This window comes from Ovis canadensis, chromosome 8, assembly GCF_042477335.2.
Source record: "Ovis canadensis isolate MfBH-ARS-UI-01 breed Bighorn chromosome 8, ARS-UI_OviCan_v2, whole genome shotgun sequence".
In the NCBI taxonomy this organism is placed as follows: domain Eukaryota; kingdom Metazoa; phylum Chordata; class Mammalia; order Artiodactyla; family Bovidae; genus Ovis; species Ovis canadensis.
In genome coordinates this window covers 69,817,360-69,837,265 of record NC_091252.1, presented here as the reverse complement: position 1 = coordinate 69,837,265, position 19,906 = coordinate 69,817,360, and positions in this window count along the sequence as shown.

Here is a 19,906-nt window from a genome sequence, read left to right as displayed (position 1 = left end):
AACTCAATGACCAAAAAAAAAAAAAAATCAAATAACCAAATTGAAAAATGGGCAAAGGACTTGAATAAATATTTCTCCAAAGATGACATTCACGTGGTCAATAAGCACATGAGAGGATGAGTCATCATTACTTATTATTGGAGGAATGCAAATCAAAACCACACTTAGATCTCACCTCACACTCATTATCATCAGTTCAGTTCAGTTCAGTTCAGTCGCTCAGTCGTGTACGACCCTTTGCGACCCCATGAATCGCAGCATGCCAGGCCTCCCTGTCTATCACCAACTCCCGGAGTTCACTCAGATTCATGTCTATCACCAACTCCCGGAGTTCACTCAGATTCATGTCCGTCGAGTCAGTGATGCCATCCAACCATCTCATCCTCTGTCGTCCCCTTCTCCTCTTGCCCCCAATCTCTCCCAGCATCAGAGTCTTTTCCAATGAGTCAACTCTTCGCATGAGGTGGCCAAAGTACTGGAGTTTCAGCTTTAGCATCATTCCTTACAAAGAAATCCCAGGGTTGATCTCCTTCAGAATGGACTGGTTGGATCTCCTTGCAGTCCAAGGGACTCTCAAGAGTCTTCTCCAACACCACAGTTCAAAAGCATCAGTTCTTCAGTGTTCAGCCTTCTTCACAGTCCAACTCTCACATCCATACATGACCACTGGAAAAACCATAGCCTGGACTAGACGGACCTTAGTCAGCAAAGTAATGTCTCTGCTTTTGAATATATTAAATAAAATGAACATAATAAAAATTATTGGCAAAAAAAGTGTGTTGACAAGGATGTGGAGAAATTGGAATCTTTGCACAATGTTAGTGGGAATGCAAAACCATGCAGCCATTGTGGAAAACAGTATGGAAGTTACTCAAAAATTAAAAATAGAATTACCCTGTGATCCTACTTCTGGGTACATATCCAAAGAATTCAAAACCAAGTCTTGGGAAGGGATTTGTATATCCATGTTTAGCCAACAGATGAAAGCAATCAAACTGCCCATCATCATGTGAATAAAGTGTGGTAAATACATACGATGGAGCATTATACAGCCTTTAAAAAGAAAGAAATCGTATGATACAATATATGATGGATGGTTACATGGGTAAATATATGGCTGAACCTTAAGGATGTTATGCTAAGTGAAATAAGCCAGTCACAGAAGAATAAACACTCCACTCATATGGAGTATCTAAAGGAGTAAAAAATTGTAGAAAAAAATTTCAAGGGTGATTGCCAAAGATAGGGGGGATGTTACAGAGTTTCAGTTTTACAGGATGAAAAAGGTTGAGAGATCAGTTGCACAACAATGTGAATATCCTGAACCACTGAACCATATATTTAAAAATGATTAGGATGGTAAATTTAATGCTCTGTGTGTGTTTTAACCACATTTTTTTAAAAAGTGGTTAAAGCACATTCCTTCTCATCAGTTTCCAAAGTTCAAAAGCACAGCTTTGCTCAGCGAGTTATTTAATCAATGAACTCTCTGGTTTTACTGAAAACATTGGTGATGACAAAAATGATAGCACTTAATACCACCAAAATTTCACACTTCTGGCCATCTGCTTTTCAGAGTAAGTGAATCTTGAAGACAAATTAACATGTGGCATATGAAAGAAAGGCAGAAAAATTGGGACTCTGCCCAGACCTTCAAAGACCAGCACTATCCATTTGGTTTCTTACATATGGGCAAGTCCTTCACATTCCAGGCCAAGTTATTTCTTTATATAAACAATCTCCTGTAGTTCAATTCACCCCATGTTCTTCTGTTATAATCATTCAGCCTCAAACACAGCAACCTGCATGCCTGATTGATTGCATCTCTGATCACACTCCTTTCAGATTTGGCTTTCAAACCCAACTTACTCTTCTTATGGGAGGTAGAGGATAGGTTAGAATAAGCAATACAGTGTAAATCTTCCTAGGGCCATAGAAGTTGAGTTCTTTTGTCAGGAAACCTTTAGGTAGGCAACCCAGGGCATCCTGGGCATTTTAAAATAGGTCAGTGACTGGATCTGAAAGTAGCTCTTTTGTTTCTTTTCAGTTTACCCATTTCTTTTCCCCCTAACCTTAAAAGTTTATTTATAGGAATAAGATCACTAAGCAGTTGAACCTAACTCTTGACTTCTGCTGTCCTGAATACACACCATGCCTTAGCTAGCCTGTTGATTCTTTTAGTTCAGTTGGTCAGTACTGTCCGACTCTTTGCCACCCCATGGACTGCAGCACGCCAGGCTTCCCTGTCCATCATCAACCCCCGAAGCCTGCTCAAATTCATGTCCATTGAGTTGGTGATGCCATCCAACCATCTCATCCTCTGTAGTCCCCTTCTCCTGTCTTCAATCTTTCCCAGCATCAGGGTCTTTTCAAATGAGTCAGTTCTTTGCATCCGGGGGCCAAAGTATTAGAGTTTCAGATTCAGCATCAATCCTTCCAGTCAATAGTCAGGACTGATTTCCTTTAGGATTGACTGGTTTGATCTCCTTGTTGTCCAAGGGACTCTCAAGAGTCTTCTCCAATACCACAGTTCAAAACATCAATTCTTCAGTGCTCAGCTTTCTTTATGGTCCAACTCTCACATCCATACATGACTACTGGAAAAACCATAGCTTTGACTAGACTGACCTTTGATTCTATACCTAGATAAAATGAAGTAAGAATGAACACTTAAGTAGTTAAAGAATGATTTATCTCCAACAGTCCCCCAAGGAACCCTGCAGGCAGTTCACATAGGCAAGATAATATCTGAAGAGAGAGGCAGTCAGCCTATACACGAAGCAGAATGATAAAGATCCCAAGCTCCTGACTCGATGGTTTATTGAGATTCTTCCCCCATTTTTTTTTTCCTTTAAAAACTGACATGGCTGAGCAGAATCTTCAGAGTTTGTCTCTGGACACTGATCCATCTTCTCCTAAGATTGTTGGATTTTCCTGATTAAAGTGACTTTCCTTTCCATTGACACTGCCTCTCGAATTATTGGCTTGTGAGCAAGAAACGGCTGAACCTGTGTTCAGTAAACAGACCGGCAGCAGCAGTACCTAGAAACCTAGTTAGAAACACAGATTCTCCAGCCTCATTCAGACCTATTGAATCACTGGGGTAGGGTCCAGTGATATATGTTGTCTTTAAAATTTTATGTTATTTTTAATTGGAGGATTGTTACTCTATTGTGTTGGTTTCTGCCATACATCAACACAAATCAGCCTACATATACATATATCCCCTCCCTCTTAAATCTCCCACCCACCTCCAACCCCATCCCTCTGTGTTTTGTAACCTTCCAGGTGATTCTGACACCAGTTGAAATTTGGGAACTGCTGCTCTCTACATATTCTGCCTCTATGAGACAGAGGTTGAATAAAACCTACGTTTTAACAGTAAACGTGCAAAGAGTAACAGCAGGTGGCAGTGTTTGACTATTTCTGCTTTTTTTCTAGATAGCCTTACTCGTCATGCGTGTGTGCTAAGTTGCTTAAGTAGTGTCTGATGCTGTGTGACCCCATGGACTGTAGCCTGTCAGGCTCCTCTCTCCATGGGATTCTCCAGGCAAGAATACTGAAGTGGGTTGCCATTTCCTTCTCTAGGGGTACTCACCATACAGCAAATCAAATTGCACTGAAAATGTATCACAGATTACTGGCCATTTAGTAAAAAAACAAAAAACCCCACAAATTTCATAGCTATTTGTTTTTTTCCAAAAAAGAAGACCAAGCTTTATTTCGCTGAAAATACAGAACCAAAATTTAAAAGTAAAATATACTTTTTTTTTTCCTTTTTGGAACTTTTGTGAAAGTTAACTTGGAGGTATTTTTTGAGTTGTATTACACCAAGACATCAAGATAATAAAATGCATGGACTAGAACTTCTTGAGTGTATTCAACTAGAGTCAACAGAATCTGTTTTTCACCTCCCCCCAAACCCAGCCGCCTTGTACTTTTAAAATTCTATTCACCCAGCCGCCTTGTACTTTTAAAATTCTATTCACCCAGCCGCCTTGTACTTTTAAAATTCTATTCTATGCAACCATGACTTTGACCTGTCCAATTTACATATGTGTCCCCGGTGTAAACACTGAGCTTAAGGATAATTTATATTTTGAAAGGGGATGATTATTGTGCAAACCAGAGCTTTAATCATAGGAAATGGGATGGAGTTGGAAAAGAACTATCACTGCTTTAAGAGATTGTATGACATATATGTGATTTCAAGAGATCCAGGCTTTCCAAAGTGAATGATTCTTTTTCCCATCACTGGATCCAGCATCAGCCACTTTCTGATCATCAGTGGCTACAGGGAATCAGTCCTGATCTTTCTTGAGCCTTCTAGAAGCCTGCCCTCCCAGTGACCCTACCTAGATCACCGAGACTCTGGCCCACTGCACTGAAGCTTGCCCAAAGGCGATGTCCTGCACTCTAGCCACAGCCTGGTCCTACTCACCACACTCTTTGAGCACAAAGGGTTTTTTCTTTTAACATTATTTTACCCTGAAGGGCTTTTCTTGATAAATGGCCCCTTGAATGACATGTATAATAGCATGTAATGCCTTCTCAAAGACGAATGACTACTGCCAGTGACAGCAAATACAGTCAGGACTACTGCAGCCTATTACTAGAGCTGTTTTCTATGCTCTTTTATCTTCAACATCAATTTGTTCCTGTCAGCCATCATAAACTATAGAGGCAAGATTCTATGTACAAAGGCAATGTTTGAACTTCTCCAGCAGCAGCATGTTAAATATATTTTCCTGATGCCATGTTCCATTAACATTGTGCTGCTGGGGGAGGCAAATCCATCAGTACCTCTTCAGATCATAATCCTATCTTGTCTTGAGATCACGTTTCATTATTCCCCAAGCCAAGAATACATGAGGTCTGAGCCCCGGCCAAATAATGTGATTCTGGGACATGGATTGGGATTACTGAAGATAAAGTGGTCTGGCCATGAGGCATACTGTAAGAACACATGTGCTTATTAGATTGCACCCCATGTCTGCAGCAGCCGCCCTCCTGCCAAGACCGAACACTGCTGAGCGCATACCTCCCCTCGGCTCCCATGTGAGTCACAAGTTTGCCTTCACTCCAAAAGCAAAACATAACAGTGAGCAGTGAGAGAGGCCCAGTTCTGCTCAAGATCCACAAGCCGCCAGTTCGTCTGGGGACAGTGGCTGTCCCCCAGCTGTTGCAGCACCCCAATAATGCCAAGTGGCGCCTCCGGCATCCTCACAGGTGCAAGCTATTTCTTCCAGAATGAATCACCCACTCTCCTCTGAATTCCCTGTGCTACTCACCGTTGCTTACGTCATACACACACTGAAGCTGCAGGGCCTCACCCTTTGTTCCAAACATGTAAAAGGAGAGTTTACCCCCAGTATCTCCTTCTTTATATGGTAATAAGAGCTCCGAACCTCTGACAAAATAGGACCCTATCTTTGAAGGAGCAAGGAAGTCAGAGGCAGTATCAACAGCCAAAGACGTAGAGTAGCTTGTTTCTGTACCTGACAAAAAATGTATTTAAGGCAGTTATTCATGTATAGCCAACCAGCTTTTAAATGGAATTTTGTGTACAGGATGACAAAAAACAAGTCATGAGCCTTGGAAATCCTTCAGTGTTCATGACTGAAATCCATTTGGTCTTAAGTGAAAGAGGCAGAAATGATTGTCCTCTAATTTTATCCTTCCATTTGTAGCTTCCCTTATATAAAGGGTGGGGGACACTCTCATAGCTTCTTAAAATGTAAGATGTAGATCCTCTCCATCAAAATCGTCTGCAGTGCTTGCTAAATTTTTATTCCTAGCCCTCACCATCAATAATGAATCAGAATCACTGAGTTAAGGGCCTTGGGAATCTGGATTCTAATGAGATTCATGGATAATCTTTTTGGACAGTGACTTTTGAGAACCCTTTATCCAAGATATTAAGAGACTTTCAGGTTACTATTAACAGTGACATTTCCTGAAGAGTGATGGAGTGCAATGGGCTTCAACAATGCCTTCAATAAAACTTTCATGCAGAATTGCCAAATGTAGGTGATTGTTCTTACGATGTATGTGTTATCCCAATATACAAATCTCTAGTGGGCAAGAATAGGGTCTTTTACTTCCTTAATATTTTTAACAGTGGCAATACAGCTATATGGAAACAAGACATACAGTCTTGTGAAGCTAAACATAAAACAAGGCATCAAGTAAATCAAACAAAATAAAAAAATTATTTGAAATTGCTGTGCAATAATTGAAAAAATTCTCACTGGTATTCAGTTGGATGCAGAATAAGTCTTTGTCGATTACCTAATTTCACTGAAGCCCACAAGGACATAGCAAGGTAGATGAGAGGGCTTAACTGGCTATTGGCAAAGTCCCATTAAGAAGACAGTGCTTACAAATTAAGTTGAACTTTGGGTGATCCAGAGAAGCCTGAGTGTTAGAAAAGATGCTGGTACATACTAAGTGTTCAATAAATGTTTATGCATGAAAATGAGAGTCATGATTTCATTGCTTCTCTCTTTTTACTGACTTATGAAGGTGAAGGTGAAGTTGCTCAGTCATGTCCGACTCTTTGCGACCCCGTGGACTGTAACCTACTAGGCTTCTCCGCCCATGGGATTCTCCAGGCAAGAATACTGGAGTGGATTGCCATTTCCTTCTCCAGAGGATCTTCCCGACCCAGGGATCGAACCCGGGTTTCCTGCATTGGAGGCAGATGCGCTCTATCTAATTATTTTATTCCTACTACCCCACATTTAGTCTTAATAATCAGAGCCTAACAAACAATAATAGTACTTAATTTGGAAACCTCCAGTGGTATAAATGAAGACAAATGGTTACAGTGATTTTTATCAGATATTACTTGTTACATTTAGGCCACTTCAAGTATTAGATCTAAGCAGAAACTCTAAAGTGATTAAATTTCAGAGAAAATAAAAATGCTCAAACCTCTAAAAAGACCATTCTAAGAACATTTACCATTCCTTCTTTCTACTCATAAAAACTGTCTCAAATTTGTTCATTGAAAAATAATATTTTAGATATATTGTTACATGCAGTTCTAATGCCTACCTCTATTTAGAATGCTAGCTTGGTGAAGACAGGAACTAAAAATATACTTAACACTTTTTATAGGCACAAATAGGTTACAAGGTTTAGGGTTTAGGCAGCTTGCAGGCAATTAATAAATATATAAATACTGGAATGAATGACAGTCAGGATCTGGCAAAAATAATAATAATATTAATAACCAGGAAACAGTACTCATCTCAAGGGGGGCTGCTGGATGGTAAGGAGGATGATTTAGGGAGAGACCAGTGGTAAGTTCTTGCTCAAAAACATAAAAATATTCAAAGCCAAATTATTATTAATTCCCAAGTACTAGCCTGACTCTGGACATGTTGTTCTTGGAAAAAAGAAAGAAAGAAAAGAAACTCTCAAGAGAAGCAGGAGGATTTGAGATAAAGGTATTTTGCCCTTTCATCCAGTTTCTCAGCCTTTCTCCCATGCTTGCCACAAGCGAATGACCCTTTCCCATCCTTCCACTGGGAAACAGGTGTCTCCTGCCAATTAGGATTTAAGAATCAACAGGGGCTTCTTAAGAGAATGATGACAAGTCTAATTGCAAGAAGCAGCTGTAGAGCCCTTGGCTATACTGGGGCGGGGTTTATTAATCCCTGTTTCACTGAGTCCCTGGCACCAAGTTGGGGTCAGCTCTCCTGTCACAGGGCTGAAGCTGTAAAAATGTAGGGTGAGGATTTAATGACCTGAGCTCAGCAGGAGGGGTGAGAGCACCCTGCACTGATTCTGGGAGTTGGGTGAATACAAGTCAAGCAGACACAGAGGCACTGTCAACGGCAGCCTCAGTTCAAAGCGTCGTCACCGCTCTAGAACATGAGCTGCATATTTACACGGTGCTCTGTGAGTTATTCAATCTCACCGTTTTCCCTGGCCTGTTGTCAGGACCCCACCTCTCATCCAGGCTAAGAATCTGGAACTTCTAGAAGTGTGGGCCTCAAAATGGTTAGTGACATTTACTTTTGTAAACAGACTTCTATATTACATAACTCTTAGTTTGAAGATACGCATGAAGTATGGTCATAGGGTACACTATAGTTTCAGACTCGGCAAAGCGAAATAAGAAATAAGCAAACAGAATCTAACAGAAATTTAAAATAATATTAATAACCAGGAAACAGTACTCATCTCAAGGAGGGTATTAACTTGAAAGAGCTTGCTAAGATTTCCTAGTGGCAGAGCCTTCTCAGATTTTCCAGGACCCTTAAACTCATGTTTTCCAGGCAACCTATATGAAGATATAGGGAATATATGCTCATATGCATATGGGTGTGTGCTCATTTGCATATGCATACATGCTTGGACACGTAATGTGAATATGCTTATATGCATATGCATACATACACACACTTCAGGAAGCCCTCTCTCCTAGTCTTTCTGCCTGCTTCCAGAGCACATTCTTCAGGGCTCAATGCCACCTTTTCTTTGAGTGTTTTTATTATTTGCATGTAGACCTGGCTCATTTATAACAATCATGCAAACTTCTAAGGGCAGATATCTGCTTTAGCAGCTTTTGTAGTCTTACCATCTAATTTAGAACCTGCCATATAGTAAGAACTCATTAAATGTTTCTTTAAGCTCCCACCTCCCAAACCAGGAGGTGTGGAATCTATCTGCCAAAGTATCACTAACAACTGCCAAGGCAAACATAATACAGTCATGTGGTTCTGGTGCCATCTAAGAAGTCATGCCTTTAAAATGACAGTGAAGACAGGAAAGTCCAAGAAACATTCCTCCGGAAACACATGCAAACATTAATTCTGGAATGCCTTGGCATTCTCTCATAAGAATAGCTCAGGGAGAGACCTGCAGAGACGAAAACGAAACCAGACACTAACATTTGCTCATAGAAACTTAGAGACCTTAATATAGGCAGTGCTGAGAGGTCAGCGTCAAGTGGATTAACACGATGAAGAGTTTTCAGCAGGAAAATTCTACAAATCTTATGAACATATTAAACTCTGCTGCAGAAACTAGCCCATAAACCAATGAATTTCTTTTTAACTAACATTTACTGGAACATTATTCAGTATTACCATTTTTTCTCACCCATAAAATCCAAAGAGAAAGACTTTTCCTTTTGTCTTAAGCTGCTTCCAGTAAGGGAGTAAAGCACCGTACCAGGAGCGTTAATGGACCGCAAAATGAATTGCAAAGCATAGGGAGATGACTTTAGTATGAGTGGTGAAAAATGACATTTTTTTCTGCTGTATCAGTAAAAAGAGGATAACAGGGTCATCAGCATTTGCTGGCCTGCAGCCCTCCAATGTGAGCCGGTGAATCCTGAGGAAACTCGGTACCTGCCATCTAGCAACCATCACACTGAGCCGCACTCACCGCTCCCTATGGTGAGCCCTGAGGAAGCTCAGGATGTGAAAACATGGGATTCTGGCCCCAGATAGGTGAGGTGCATATCAAAGAAATGGTTTCAATGAGCCCAGACTCTTGCATCTTCCCCTACATAATTTTGACGTCCAGACTACCTACCTTTTGTTTCAAAGCTGTATATCCTAGCTTCCCCCTCGCCTTCTAGGAGCAATTTTCTCAAGGTTCCTTGAGATGCTGCCTCCTAGACTTGAAATCTTAAAACTTCTCGCCAAATAAAACATAACTCTTGACTTGTAGGCTGTGAATATTTTTAAGTTCACAGTGGGATTTTACCTTGTTCAGAAGATAAAAAGGGGTTTCAGGAAGAGGAAAGATTTAGAAAGAGTTTTAGCAAGAGCAGCGAAAGTACAGGGTGTTTAAGGAAGAGCAAATGAGGTCCATGGGAAACTGAGTCCATAGAGGAGGGTGAATTTGGTAACATTGCTGCCACAGTGTCTTCAGTTCAGTCGCTCAGTCGTGCCTCTTTGCGACCCCATGAATTGCAGCACGCCAGGCCTCCCTGGCCATCACCAACTCCCGGAGTCCACCCAAAGTCATGCCGATCAAGTTGGTGATGCCATCCAGCCATCTCATACTCTGTCGTTCCCTTCTCCTGCCCCCAATCCCTCCCAGCATCAGGGTCTTTTCCAATGAGTCAACTCTTCGCACGAGGTGGCCAAAGTATTGGAGTTTCAGCTTCAGCATCAGTCTTTCCAATGAACACCCAGGACTGATCTCCTTTAGGATGGACTGGTTGGATCTCCTTGCAGTCCAGGGAACTCTCAAGAGTCTTCTCCAACACTGCAGAACAAAAGCATCAATTATTCGGCGCTCAGCTTTCTTCACAGTCCAACTCTCACATCCATACATGACCACTGGAAAAACCATAGGCTTTGATGAGACGGACCTTTGTTGGCAAAGTAATGTCTCTGCTTTTCAATATGCTATCTGGGTTGGTCATAACTTTCCTTCCAAGGAGTAAGTGTCTTTTAATTTCATGGCTGCAGTCACCATCTGCAGTGATTTTGGAGCCCAAAAAATAAAGTCTGACACTGTTTCCACTGTTTCCCCATTGATATTTCTCCCGGCAATCTTGATTCCAGCTTGTGCTTCTTCTAGCTCAGCATTTCTCATGCTGTACTCTGCATATAAGTTAAATAAGCACAGTGACAATCATTTGGTCCCTTAAGAGATAGGGTCTTTCCAGAAGACTTTCAAAGAGCAAAAAACAAACTTAGTTTTGTTCTTTACTACCACAGTGAGCTGGCTTACAGGGGATGTATTAGAAGCTGAAGTGTTAGTTGCTCAGTCATGTCCCACTCTTTGTGACCCCAAGAACTGTAGCAGGCCAGGCTCTTCTGCCCATGAAACTCTCCAGGCAAGAATACTGGAGTGGGTTGCCATTCCCCTCTCCAGGGGATCTTCCAGACTCAGGTATCAAACCCAGGTCTCCTGTGTTGCAGGCAGACTCTACCATCTGAGCCACCAGAGAAGCCTGATTAGAAGTTGGGGGTGGGGGACAGTTTTGGGTAGTAATTTATTGCTAATCATCCTGTCAGAAAGGAATTGAAATCTTTAATTAGGGCTTGGGCCAGAGGAGTGAGGTGAGATGGGATTTGAAGAACATTTCAGAAATAGTATCACTAAACCTGGAGAGGGAAAAGAGAAGGAAGGGTCATTACTAAGTCCAAGGCTTGGAGTTTGGAGAATTCAGTGGACAATTATGACATGAACAAAGATAGGGAATCTAAGCTGCATGTTGGACAGATTAAGTGTGGTTTTTGTAAGTAAAGATAAACTTGTAAAAGACACATTTTACATAAGAGGGTGAATCTATACTTAATGAAGAATGTTTCCTAAATTATTTTAACATCAGGCATCATTATGTAGAAAAGCAAGGCTGCACAAAGTGATAACTAAGATTAGAGTCATTATGTGATTTAAAATAATGTGTATATAGTGTAGAAAAAAGAAGGATCAACACACTGGATCCCCCAAAATACAAAGTTGAATTTACTGCTTAAGTAAGGGAGAACTCAGCTAGTCATACTGAGCAAAGGAAGGTCTTACAAAGGATTTGGGGAAGAACTTGTTTTGAGTGGTGTTAGTTACTGCAGTCTTGGAGGCAGGGTTTTGTGTCGGTGACTGGGTAAGAGTGAATTGACTTCAGCCCTAGGATCCTGTTCACTAGAGTGTGTGTGCTGTTCAATGGCTGACTTTGAAAATGTAAGACTGTCATTGACTGGTTGGTTTTCAGAGTTGCTTCTTTGCAGCAAGTACTCAATGACTGGTTAAGTAAGTTTAAAATCCGCTCTGGTGTTGACTTGTCTCATCGTGTGGGCAGGCGTGCTAAGTCACTTCAGTTGTGTCTAACTCTATGCGACCCTATGAACTGTAACCTCCATGCTCCTCTGTCCTTGGGATTCCCTAGGCAAGAATACTGGAGTGAGTTGCCATGTCCTCCTCATGGCCCTTTAACTGAAATGTATTGGTTAAAAAGGTTAACGAGGACATCTCTGGCAGTCCAATGGTTAAGACTATGGGCTTCCAGGGGAAAGGATGCAGGTTCAATCCCTGGTCAAGGAACTAAGATCCCATGTGATACATGATGTGGCCAAAATGATAATAATAATAATTAAAAGAAATTGAACAGGTTTAAAACAGTTTCTAGTCTTTAGTGATTAGCAAAGTTTCAGGACTTTCAGGATTTCCTGGGAGCAAGGGGCAATTTTGTTTTTCTTTAATTATTCTCAATAGATATGAGACCAATGCAGTGACAATCTACTAGTCCGTTCTGCTGAATTACTACTATGAAAATCTAAACTAAATATAAAGCATCTTCAGTTTTGAAACCACATAAAAATAGCAGACTATCAGGCAATCAGAGATTTCCAATATTACTGAGTGTTTTAGATTTGTGGAATCTCTCACCAATTAGGTAATCTACCATTATTTGGCCAGTATCTAATTTATCTTTTCTTTTGGGTTATATTCATGGTGTTATATGTTGTTCCACGCAGTGGAGAATATTCCCAACTCAGGACTAGAGAGAGACAGTTGAAATTCAGAATGTTCCTTACTGAACTCAAGGGCCACTTATGTCTCTGTGTTGTGGGTTTTCCTTTGTATATCATTGGTTGTGCCTGTCAAGCTGTTTGGATACTTTGAATTCTAAGGTAATTTTTGGGAAGGCACCATTTGGTTCCCTTACAGCTGATGTCTGGGGCTATATGTGCTTCAGCTGTGGTCCTGGTCCTGCCAGGCTGACAGAATGCTTGCTAAGTGGATGTCTAAACAGATGTCTGAGCACATATGCTGTCTTTGCAGCAGATCAACAGAAGGCCTGCATTTTTGGGAATCCATTATCCTGTTTATATTGTGATGTAAGATTTGGAAGCCATTTTAGTTTTAACACGGATGAAAAGTGGTTCCACTTCAAAAATTTTTAAATTGGAAATAGTATTCAATTCGAAATACCATCCCATACAGCTCTCATTAGAGCACTTAGCCCAGGCATTGTAGTTGTCTATGGTTCTAACTTTAGCCCTCTCCAAACTCCAAACAGCTCTTGGGGACCAAGCCTCCTTCCTTTGCTGTTTTGGTCCAATGACTAATAGAGGCCTTGACACATAATAGCTGCTTAATAAGTATTTGTTGAATAAATGAATCAGTAAGTTTTCAATGCCAGGTGCCAAAATTTTCCTAAATGTAAACAGAAGTCACATACTCCTTTTATTATGTTCACTTCCAAGCTTCAACCGACTATAAATGCTTCAGTTCACTTCAGTCGCTCAGTTGTGCCTGACTCTTTGCGACCCCATGAATTGCAGCATGCCAGGCCTCCCTGTCCATCACCAACTCCCGGAGTTCACTCAGACTCATGTCCATTGAGTCAGTGATGCCATCCAGCCATCTCATCCTGGGTTGTCCCCTTCTCCTCCTGCCCCCAATCCCTCCCAGCATCAGAGTCTTTTCCAATGAGTCAACTCTTCACATGAGGTGGCCAAAGTACTGGAATTTCAGCTTTAGCATCAGTCCTTCCAAAGAAATCCCCGGGTTGATCTCCTTCAGAATGGACTGGTTGGATCTCCTTGCAGTCCAAGGGACTCTCAAGAGTCTTCTCCAACACCACAGTTCAAAAGCATCAATTCTTTGGCACTCAGCTTTCTTCACAGTTCAACTCTCACATTCATACATGACCACTGGAAAAACCATAGCCTTGATGAGACGGACATTTGTTGGCAAAGTAATGTCTCTACTTTACAACATGCTATCTAGGTTGGTCATAACTTTCCTTCCAAGGAGTAAGCATTTTTTAATTTCATGGCTGCAATCACCATCTGCAGTGATTTTGGAGCCCAAAAAATAAAGTCTGACACTGTTTCCACTGTTTCCCCATCTATTTGCCATGAAGTGATGGGACCAGATGCCATGATCTTTGTGTTCTGAATGTTGAGCTTTAAGCCAACTTTTTCACTCTACTCTTTCACTTTCATCAAGAGGCTTTTTAGTTCCTCTTCACGTTCTGCCATAAGGGTGGTGTCATCTGCATATCTGAGGTGATTGATATTTCTCCCGGCAATCTTGATTCCAGCTTGTGTTTCTTCCAGCCCAGCATTTCTCATGATGTACTCTGCATATAAGTTAAATAAGCAGGGTGACAATATACAGCCTTGACATACTCCTTTCCCAGTTTGGAACCAGTCTGTTGTTCCATGTCCAGTTCTAACTGTTGCTTCCTAACCTGCATCTAGGTTTCTCAAGAGGCAGGTCAGGTGGTCTGGTATTCCCATCTCTTTCAGAATTGTCCATAGTTTATTGTGATCCACACAGTCAAAGGCTTAGAATCCCCCAATTAAAAAAAAATATTGTAAACAATTTCCAATCCCCTTATTTTACTTCGTAATTGTTCCTGAAAAACAGTGTGGCAAAGAAAATAATTTTTGTGCTGTGTAAAATAAGTCTAACAGAGAAAGACAAATACTGTATGATCTCATTTATACATGGAATCTAAAAACAAAGGTAACGAGTCCCTCCACCAAGCATACTAATCTAGAGAACAGATGAGTGGTTGTTAGAGGTGGATGGGATGATGAGCAAGAGGAATGAAGCTGGTCAAAGGTACAAACTTCCAGTTATAAAATAAGTAAGTCTTGGGGATGTAATATACAACATGGTGACTGTAGTTAATACTGTATTGTATATTTGAAGGTTACTAAACGAGTAGATCTTAGAAGTTCTCATCACAAAAAAAGTTTGTAACTGTGAGGTGATAGATGTTAACTAGACTTACTATGACCATCTTAAAATATATACAAATAGCAATTTCTTATGTTGTACACCTGAAATGAATATATTGACTATCCTGATTTGTTTCACTTTTTAAATCTGTGCCTAGGTATCAATGCCAGCTTCATCTAAGACTGAGGAAGCCAGCCTCCAAGATGGCCCCCAATATCCCTCACTTCTTGATACCGACGCCCTGTGTAGTCTCATGGTTGAGCTGCATGAGTAATAGCACATGGCAAAAGTATGCCACTTATGAGATGCAGAATAAAATACTGCAGCTTCTATTTAGGGCACTCTCTTGCTAGCTCACTTTTCCCTGGGGAATCTCTCATCGTGAGGCAGAGAATCTCTCATCTTTTTGTGTCTAATGTTATGGTGAAGTCTACGTGGCAAGGAACTGAAGCCTGCAGCCAAGAACCATGGAAAAACTGGCCATTGACAATCATGATTTAAATGAGCTTCAAAGAAGATTCTCTGGCCAGTTGAGCTAGAAGATGACTGACTGTAGTCCTGGCTAAAAGCCAGATTACCTGATTGTAATCTGGTGAGAAACCCTGACGCAGAAGCTACTCATTGATTACTGACCATCAGATACCGCGTGAGATGATGAATGTTTGATGTTTTGAGCAACTAAATTTGGGGGTAACTTGTTACAGAGCAAAGGTTAACTAATACAGGGGGTAGACAGGTAAGTCTTTCTCCACCAGCTTTTCTGGTATAGATGGGTAGAGGAAACTTAGTCTCCAAAATCACACCATCTAACCTACTGCCTGTCTCAGCTCACGTGATGAATAAAGACCTCATTTCAGGCTAGAGCACTAGTGTCCAAATTTGCTTCTACTATGTCAAATATGAAGAGAAAATAGACCAATAACTCTCTTTTTCACAATTTAGCAATTCTTCAACCATTCCCTCTTAGGTCCTTGACTCTTCCCAAGGCTCTGAGTGGTGGTTATTTATAGCTGATTGAGTTATTACTGCATAACATCCCCACATGCAGTTTGCACAGTATTTATTGAGCAGCTTTTAATGATGAATAGAGTGAGAAACACCAGGCAAAGAATATGGTAATAACAGTACATAAATTTTATTTTCATTTAGCATGAAAACACCTGATTTCCTTCAACATTGTAAACATGTCATATTATTAGGCAGTGAAAGTCTGATGAATTTAAACATTAGTTTAGACATTGTTTTGAATGGAAAGGTACTTTAATTCCACTTGCTTCCACTATTGCAGACTGTTTTATTTTTATTTGTTTTATTTCACCTTGGTTTAATTAAAAAATATCCCAAGGAGAGAAAACAACTGCAAAGTTTTCTTGGGATGGGATTGATTATTTTAAATATATTTCTCTTCTTATTCTCTTGAGAGCACAGAGAGTCTCAAGAAGAACACTTTATGATCAGAGTTGGTAAATGTCTCATATTTTGTAGATAATAAATATGATTCAAACTAAGTGTTTAAAAGGAAACTCTGCTGGACCATTTAAAAAAACATTAAAAATGCACTAATTAATTATGTACAATTTGGTCATTAGTTAAAGGGAATTACAGGCTAGGAAGGTGATTTACTCTTAGATATAATGTTAAGAAATAAGTACCTACAGGGTTAGATTACTGCCCTGTAAAAAGTTGAACAGACAACAACCTCACAGCTGTTCAGAGTCATGAGTTGTTTCATTACCATGATGTGTTCCCTAGCACTAAGGTTCTCTCAGTTGCTGGAACAGAAACTTTTAGGGTTTCTCATTCAGTTATTAAAAAACAATGGTCTGGTTGATCTGAAAACAAAGTAAATAAGCTCTCAGTGTGGTTGCCAGTATGGATGCTTTGGATTATATGGGGAAGAAGAAAGAAGAGAAATCCGGTATAGTTCTAACTACCACACTAGCTCTGATCACACAGAATGTTGGGGACTTGCCTGAACTTGGCAGTGCTCTTTTTATTGACTACACTGCATGCTTCTTGGTGGGACAGTCATGAGTCAGGGTGACAGTCCAAACAGTTTCCCAAAGAAATAAAAACGTATAAATAAAAAGTGGTCACAGGATTTGGCATTCTGTTGACTAAGTTTGTTCCAAACTGCATTTCACAAATGATAAAGTGATGTGGCCATACTGTTTAGGGTAGAGAGGATGAGACAGGCAGATGGAGCTCTGACATTCTAAACCTACATTTCTGTGTTCTCAGTGTGTATAGCCCATTTACAGGGTAACAAATAGTGAGGTTACAGGACTGATCCAGGGCACTTTAGAGGGGGGAAATATTTGAAGTGACAATTTAAAACTATTCTAAGATATTTTAGGTCCCTTTCTTTTAAATAAACAATTTCTTCCCTTTTATATTCCTGCTGATCCCATGTCTCTTGGCCACTGTGTAACTAGAAAGAGCAAGCCCAGAAAATCAGGAGTTTCAAACCACTTAACACACTTTGACCAATTCTAATCTCCTTTATTCTCTCAGACATTGATTGGAGGGCGTGCTTTGGAATGTTTGCTCCAGGAATCACCATTTCCAGTTGTGTATTAGTGCACACTCTCTTGATAAGCTTAAGGAACAAAAAGTAAATGAAAGTGAGATACAGTGCAAGGAACGTAATTCTGCACTATACATGGTTCACCTGATAGATCTACTTTCCAGTTCTACTTGCGCCACCCACCAGTTATGTGACCTCTGGAAGTCACTTAAACTACACAATAGGACTAATAATACCAACTCTCAGGGATATGATCATTAAATGGGGTCACATAGGATAAGCTCCTGACTCATTATGTGTCTCCAAATGTTTGTTTCCTTCCTATTCCTTCTCTGGCATACTCCCTTCTTTTAGAGCAGACGTCAAAGCTAGCAATTAAAGCAACACAAGATGGCCTCCTGCACGTTCCCATCACTCACTTAGCTTCAGTGGTTCCCACTGTCTCCAGCCAGCTGTCACTGCTGAGGTTGGAATAAGCAAAATTGTAACAACAATAAAGCTTTCACAGAGAGAGGAGGAGGAGCATGAATGAATATCCATGCCCTGTCTGTGCCTGAAAGGAAAATGTTCCCTTTTCTATTCTTAAAAAGCAATTCTTGAGTCAAGCCTGGTAACAATGCCTATTGCCAAAAGGAGCAATAATAGTATGTGGTAGTAGATTTCCTCTAGAAAAGCAGTGGGTCCTCAAAATTTGGAGAATGCACTTGTCATTTGTAAAATACTAAATGCAATTTTAAAAAATGATGTGTTAGACCACTCATTTTTCAGAGCCCTTTTTAGTGCCTTCCCTACCTCCACCCCCTGCTGTTCCCATAACTGATGTAAAAGTAATTTCATGAGCCAAATAGGATGGTTTTACAGGTGTGTGTTTGGCATTAATTTTAATTTTTGTTCACATACATGCTATTACTGCCTACTCTCATGAAATAGCTTATTCAACCAAAATATCTCTTAATGAAAGCCATGTTTTTGGGGAAAACATGAATCTAAGAATAACTGATTGAGTCATCTGTCATTTTGCTACAGAGCTCCTTCTCTAATAGTTTTTCTTTGTTTGGCAAATATATTTGAAATGTTATGCTGTTTCCAATCCAACATAAGCTGGAGATGACTTGTACAGAAGTCACTGATGAAAAGCTCACAGAGGCACTTGGATTTCTCCAGGGTTGTAAATCCTGGGTTTATCTTTACTGGAAATTGGGGTAAGGCAGGACATGGAACAACAGACTTGATCCAAATAGGGAAAGGAATACATCAAGGCTGTATATTGTCACCCTGCTTGTTTTACTTATATACAGAGTACATCATGAGAAATGCTGGGCTGGATGAATCACAAGCTGGAATCAAGATTGCCAGGAGAAATATCAATAACCTCAGATATGCAGATGACATCACCCTTATGGCAGAAAGTGAAGAAGAACTAAAGAGCCTCTTGATGAAAATCAAAGAGGAGAGTGAAAAAATTGGCTTATAACTCAACATTCAGAACACGAAGATCATGGCATCTGGTCCCATAACTTTATGACAAATAGATGGGGAAACAATGGAAACAATGACAGACTTCTTTTTTGGGGGGCCTCCAAAATCACTGCAGATGGTGACTGCAGCCATGAAATTAAAAGACACTTGCTCCTTGGAAGAAAAGTTATGACCAACCTAGACAGCATATTAGAAAGCAGAGACATTACTTTGCCAACAAATGTCCGTCTAGTCAAAGCTATGGTTTTTCCATTAGTTATGTATGGATGTGAGTGAAGTGAAGTGATGTCACTCAGTTGTGTCTGACTCTTTGCGACCCCACGACTCTAACCTACCAGGCTCCTCCATCCTTGGGATTTTCCAGGCAAGAATACTGGAGTGGGTTGCCATTTCCTTCTCCAGATCTGCCCGACCCAGGGATTGAACCTGGGTCTCCCTCATTGTAGGCAGACCCTTTATTGTCTGAGCCATGTGAGAGATGGACTATAAAGAAAGCTGAGCGCTGAGGAATTGATGCTTTTGAACTGTGGCATTGGAGAAGACTCTTGAGAGTCCCTTGGATAGCAAGGAGATCCGACCAGTCCATCCTAAAAGATGTCAGTCCTGGATATTCATTGGAAGGACTGATGCTGAAGCTGAAACTCCAATAGTTTGGCCACCTGATGTGAAGAACTGGCTCATTGGAAAAGACCCTGATGCTAGGAAAGATTGAAGGTGGGAGGAGAAGGGGATGACAGAGGATGAGATGGTTGGATAGCATCACCGATTCAATGGACATGAGTTTGAGTAAACTCCAGGAGTTGGTGATGGATAGGGAGACCTGGGATGCTGCAGTCCATGGGGTCACAAAGAGTCAGACACGACTGAGCGACTGACCTGAACTGAAGATATCTGGAGCAGCATGTTCAGTTGACTGGTCACCCCCAATATTTTTGTCCGACGTGCAGGCTGCCTAAGAGAAGGCAATGACAATCCACTCCAGTACTCTTGCCTGGAAAATCCCATGGACAGAGGAGCCTGGTGGGCTGCAGTCCATTGGGTTGCTAAGAGTCAGAAACGACTGAGCGACTTCACTTTCACTTTTCACTTTCATGCATTGGAGAAGGCAGTGGCAACCCACTCCAGTGTTCTTGCCTGGAGAATCTCAGAGACGAGGGAGCCTGGTGGGCTGCCGTCTATGGGGTCTCACCGAGTCGGACACGACTGAAATGACTTAGCAGCAGCAGC